The following is a 5,707-nucleotide window of genomic DNA, read 5'->3' on the forward strand; positions in this document are numbered from 1 at the left end:
GAAGGAAGGAAGGAAGGAAGGAAGGAAGGAAGGAAGGAAGGAAGGAAGGAAGGAAGGAAGAAAGAAAGAAAGAAAGAAAGAAAGAAAGAAAGAAAGAAAGAAAGAAATCTCTCTTGTCCCGGGTGCTTTTAGGGTCCTGTTTGGAGAGTAACCTTAGAAAAAAGTGTCCCCCATATTTTTACACAAAAGCCAGAGACTCCGCCGTGGCTGTGGACACGCTCGAGTCCCCCCTTTGAGCAGGTTTCTGGGGAAAGCCAGGCTAGCTCAGACGTCAGCAGGGGCCCGCGGCACAGAAATGGCCTTCCGGTCCTTTAGCTCATTAGCTCCTAGACGTAGCAGGCCCACGAGGGAGGCAGGGAAAGGATTCTCGTTCCCAGTTCATAGAGAAGAAAAGGTGCTCTGCAAGAGGAAGAGCCTCCTTGGGCTCTGACAAGGAACCCGCAGCGATCGCAGGCCTCCTGAAGCCCCGGCCTTTCCCTGACCCCTTCCTACAGCCCGGTGGCTAACCAAGCCGCAGCCCTGAGCCATCACCCGGTGCAGAAGATGGCCAGTAGAACTCCCTCCCACCCCGCTTTTCCTCCTATAGAAAGGGGGATCCCGGGGCTCCTGAGCCCTTTCTAGGCTGCATGGGATGCTCCTTCCTGGCTCCCCCTGCCTCCTCCTTTCTTATCCCCCTCCTCCACCTCTCCATTCCTTTCTTTCTTGCTCTGCCTCTCTTTGCCCTCCTTGTTGTCTGTCTGTATCTCTTTGTCTGTGTGTCTGATTGTCTTTGTCTACTTCCCTTTGAAGTGGGAGAAACACCCAAGTTTGTAGCAGGGTCTCGCCCCAAAAATGGGAGACTCAAACTCTGGTCAGTCCAGAAGTAGGAAAAGAATTTTATTTGAAGAAGTGGCGGTATAACAGTCTGATAGCTGGTGGAATAGTCTGGGGGCTCATGGGGCCGCCCTGGGGCTGATGGTCAAGCCAGAGGCGACCAGAGTAGCCTCTCTGGAGCTGACGGTATGATGTTGTCAAGCCGTGGCGGCTTCCAGCGTGGAGTGGCAGCTTCCACGCTCTGTGGATCGGGGTTGGCCTATTTGCTGGGGTCTGGAAGCTTAGCATCTCCCCTTCCAAACTCGGGTGGAGCTATATTTTAGGGTTTGTTGCCATGGGGAGTAAGGAGCATGCGCAGGTTTGGGGGGTTCTTCTGGAGCGCCAGAGCCCCCCCACCTTGCGAAGGTCCCTTGTCTGCCCATTGTCTGCCTTGTCAGTGTGGGGGAGGGCTCGCTGCCCTTCTGGAAGGGACCACTAGAGGTAATTAATTATTTCTAAGGACAACATGAGTCATTAATAAAACAGAGAAGGCACAAAGCGGATGCCCAGTACAGAATGTACAGATCCAGTACACAGAGTGGGTAATTGGACATTCTGGTTAAACAAAACGAACAATTCATGCTTGACTAATGCTGAAGCAACAGGTGTTGCAGTTGATGTTTAACCCGGGCTAGCCGGCGAGGAATGCGAGATTTCCGAGTCTGAGGGTCCCGTTCCTCTTACTACTCCCTACTGCCCACTGTCAGCCCCCACCGTCTCTTTTTCACTTTTCCCATCCTTCTGGCCACCCCAGTTCTCCCTGCCTCCTCTACAGCTGCTGTCTCCCTCTTTATCCCTTTCCGTTGACCTCCTTCTCCGCTCCTTCCTTCTGTCTCCCCATCTCTCTTTTTCTGACTCTGCATCTTCTTCCATCTCACTGTCTCTGGATGTTTCTTTCCTTCTTTCTGTTTCTTCCTGTTTCCTTCTCCCTCGCCCTGTGTCTCTGTGCCCCTGTCCCGAAGGCTGTATTTCTGTCTGATGGCCTCTCCCTGAGGCATCTGCCCCCTTTCACCTTGTTGGTAGCATAGAAGCCCAGGCCGATGCTCAGTGCCAAGCTCTGCTTCCCGTGAAGTGCCACCACTTTGATAACTTAAGAGAGTAAGGAAGAAGGGGCTGGGGAGTGGGAGCGGTACACCAGGGCTTAGGTAACGTCCTACACTGCACACTGGGCTGTCCGGGTCAGAAGCTCAGGAAATCGGGTGGTAAATGGGAGGATTCCGTGCAGTTCAGTAAGCATATGCGATTCATGGTGAGGGGTGCAAGGGTGGGCCACCAGGGATGCCTCGTCATGTACATCATCAGAAAGAACTTCCATGTTGGTGAGATCACAGGGCGGTCTAAGAAGCTTGAGAGGAGAAGAAAAGCTTTGGAGCAGCCAGGAAGAAGAATTGAATGGAAAGTCAATCAGGAAGCAGACTGTTAGGGGAGGGCCAGCTGAGATGAGCCAATTGTGATGGAGGCTAAGCTGTATGGTTACGTGGCTTCTTCTTGCAATGACCAACCACTAGGAAGCAAAAACAGAGGAGAAGATCATGGATGGCCCATAGTTCAAGATGGAAAAGGTATAATCAGGAGTAACACAAAGGAGCGAGGATTAATGGCCTAAGACCACTGGCGAACTCGGCACCAGAGGGCTGGAGTTCAAACCCTTTCCTTCTTAAAACCTTGGCTCTGGGTGTCAACCCTTGGCTCTAGAGGTCACCCCTTGGCTCTAGAGGTCAACCCTTGGCTCTAGAGGTCACCCCTTGGCTCTGGATGTCAAACTTGGCTCTAGAGGTCAAACCTTGGCTCTGGAGGTCAACCCTTGGCTCTGGATGTCAAACCTTGGCTCTAGAGGCATGTACGCAGCCTGTCTTTTTCTCAGATTCTCCGGATTTCTATATTTCTACAGACTCTCAGGGAGAACCACTTAACATTTAGGTTTGCCTCATGTCTACTGTCTTCCCCCCAGGAGAGGAGTAGAAAGGCACTCCGTGTTCAGTGCAGATCAGGTATGGGACAGCTATTTATTTCCCCCCCTACAAAGGAAATGCTTAAAACATGAGACACTCACAAATACAGGTTGACAGAGATTAAAGCAGTAATGTATAAGGACCGCTTTGCCGCTGAGGGAATACTTGTCGATGGATCGATTACTCTGTGCTAGACGCTGGGGATTCAAAGACAAAATGAAGCCATCTCTGTTCTCGAGAGGCTTCCATTCTGTCTAAAATGCTGTTTCGGCTCCCCCCTGCTGCCTCTCAGAAAGACAAAAACAACAGTAATGATCCCAGACCCAACCCCAGTCACACAGAGAGCAGCAGTGGCAGAACGGAGACCTCGACTCTCTCAGCTCTTACTTCAGGGCTCTTTGTTCAACAATATAGTAGGATGGAAGTGTCTCAGGAGATGAATGGAAAACCTATTTCCTCCCTTGGCTCTGGGAGGGGGGAAGGGGTGGAAAAAAACTGACTCCACAGTTAAATTATATTGAAAATATGCCCCAAGGTGGTTTTAATTTTATTGGCACTGATTTTAATCTCCTCTCGAGTCCCTGATTACAGGATGAGCTGTGGGCCTGGTGAGCCAATGGCCCTAACTTTGTTTCTGGGCTTTAATTAAAATTGTCAAGCTGCTGTAGGGAGGAAGGAAAGGGGATATGTTTTATACCTTTTGTTCATTCTCTTGTTCACAAGTCATAAGCAAAGGCCCAGTATTCTCTAGAGAATGATGCTAGCTGCGCTCTAATCCGCTTAGAGGAGGCCATTGGATGTTGGAGATGGGAGGACCCTTAGAATCCGGGATGGCGGAGCTGGAAGGGACCTTAAAGCATAGGATGTCAGAGGTGGGAAGGATCTTAGAACGGAGAATGTCAGAACTGGGAGAGGCTTTAGAACATGATATGTCAGGGGCATTTAGGTAGCTCAGTAGATACAAAGCCAGGCCTAGAGATGGGAGGTCCTGGGTTCAAATCTGGCCTCAGGCATTTCCGAGCTATGTAACCCTGGGCAAGTCACTTCAGCCCCATTACTTAGCCCTTACCACTCTTCTGCCTTAGAGCCAATGCAAAATGTTGATTCTAAGATGGAAGATAAAGATTTTAGAAGAAAAAAAATAGAAAACAGTATGTCAGAACTTAGAGTGTGGTGCAGTAGCTAGAGTGCTGAACCTGGAGACGGGCAGACTGATCTTCTTGAACTCAAATCTGGCCTCAGACAAGAACTAGTTGTGTGATTCGAGGCAAACTTTTGGCCTCAGTTTCCTCATCTATAAAATGAGCTGGAGAAGAAAATGTCAAAGCACTGCCAAGAAAACTCCAAATGGGATCACCAAGAGTTGGACATGACCAAAAAACAACCACCACCACCACCAATGTCACAGCTGAGAGAGCCTCACTCATTGGCAGTATCAGATTGGGAGGGGAACATTAGAATAGAGAATGTCAGAACTGAGTGAGAACTTAGAAACTAGGATGCTGGATGTCAGAGCTTGGAGCGTCTTTAGAGAACACCTAGAACACAGACCACGGAATAGCAGAGACAGAAGGGAACTCAACATTATCTACTCAAACTTCCCCACTGAATATATATGGGAAGCAAAAGCAGAAGAGGGAACAGCACTTAAGATCACACTGAAAACAGATCAAGCAGTCAGAACCCCAGTTTCCTACTTCCAGATCTAGTTCTGGACCTCACTTTCTCCATCTTTAAGCCAACTGGGCCAATCTAGGAGATGCAGATGACCTCCAAGCTGCCTCCCAGCCCTATTCAGTCTATGATCCTCATTTCACTTTGACCACAAGCATTTCTCACCATGTCCTTTCTATCCCCTTTCCCTTTCTTTCGGTTGTCAAACGCTCAGAGCAAAATCAGGCAATTGAGAGAAGTAAAAAAAGCAAAGACGCCGTTTATAGGGCTCCTGGTAAATCTCGCTGCCTTTCACCCGGAAAACTGAAAATGGTGGGTTCCATCTCACTCGTAGGGTGGGTAGCATCCTGTATGTCTCCTCACAGTCAACACCGCTGAACCTTCATTATTGGCCACCTAACAACGTTTGGGGGAATGAAGAGACAGCCACCAGCCCTTCCTTGCATGGCCATGCGTGATTCTCAGGGGGCGTGAATTTTAGTTAAAACTGATCAAATGTGGGAAACTCCTCAGATGGCTGCATAAAGCTTTGGACAAAAGATGTCAGGTATAGGAGGAGGCCTCAGAGTGAAGAATGTCAGAGCTGGGAGGGCTCTAGAACATAGAACATGAAATGGCAGAACTGAGAAGGATTTCAGAACATAGAATAGGGGCCTGGGAGGGAAAAGGACCTAGTCCAAAGGCCTCATTTGACAGCTAAAGGAACAGTGGCATTGAAGACCAGGGTCTTAGGGTGTGAAGGAGGCTAAGAGCACAGGACAACCATCCAGAAAAGGTTATAGTGGACACTTTGAACCAGCAACTGATGCCTCTCCTAACTGACTCTGGACTTCTCTCTGCCTTCATCAATATAAAACCCCATTCTTTACATTATATGTCGTGTGACTATTAATATTTTCTAGTAACCAGTGTCTTAAGCCAGCAAAATTATATGTCTTCCTAAGTCCTCTTAGAAGGGGCTCTAATGAGGACAGTTTCCATGCATGAGATAGAGGAGTACAGCACTCCCCACCCCTCTTTTTGTGTTCTAGACTCCTGACTCTTCACAGCCCATATTTCTCCTCCAGGTTTCTAACATTTTCTTATTCTGTCTCTGTCTCTCTGTGTCTCTGTCTCTCTTTATGTCTCTCTCTCTCTCTGTCTCTGTCTCTCTCTGTCTCTGTCTGTCTGTTTATCTGTCTGTCTGTCTCTGTCTCTCTGTCTCTGTCTCTGTCTCTGTCTCTGTCTCT

At 48.9% G+C, this 5,707-nt stretch overlaps 1 protein-coding gene across 1 annotated transcript in view; it reads left to right on the forward strand.

Moving 5' to 3' along the window:
* The window catches only part of AGBL4 (AGBL carboxypeptidase 4), a 918,272-nt gene that overhangs the window by 889,263 nt on the left and 23,302 nt on the right, over nucleotides 1-5,707 (forward strand). The window lies entirely within an intron of this gene.

This window comes from Gracilinanus agilis, chromosome 4 (assembly GCF_016433145.1).
Source record: "Gracilinanus agilis isolate LMUSP501 chromosome 4, AgileGrace, whole genome shotgun sequence".
Lineage (NCBI taxonomy): Eukaryota > Metazoa > Chordata > Mammalia > Didelphimorphia > Didelphidae > Gracilinanus > Gracilinanus agilis.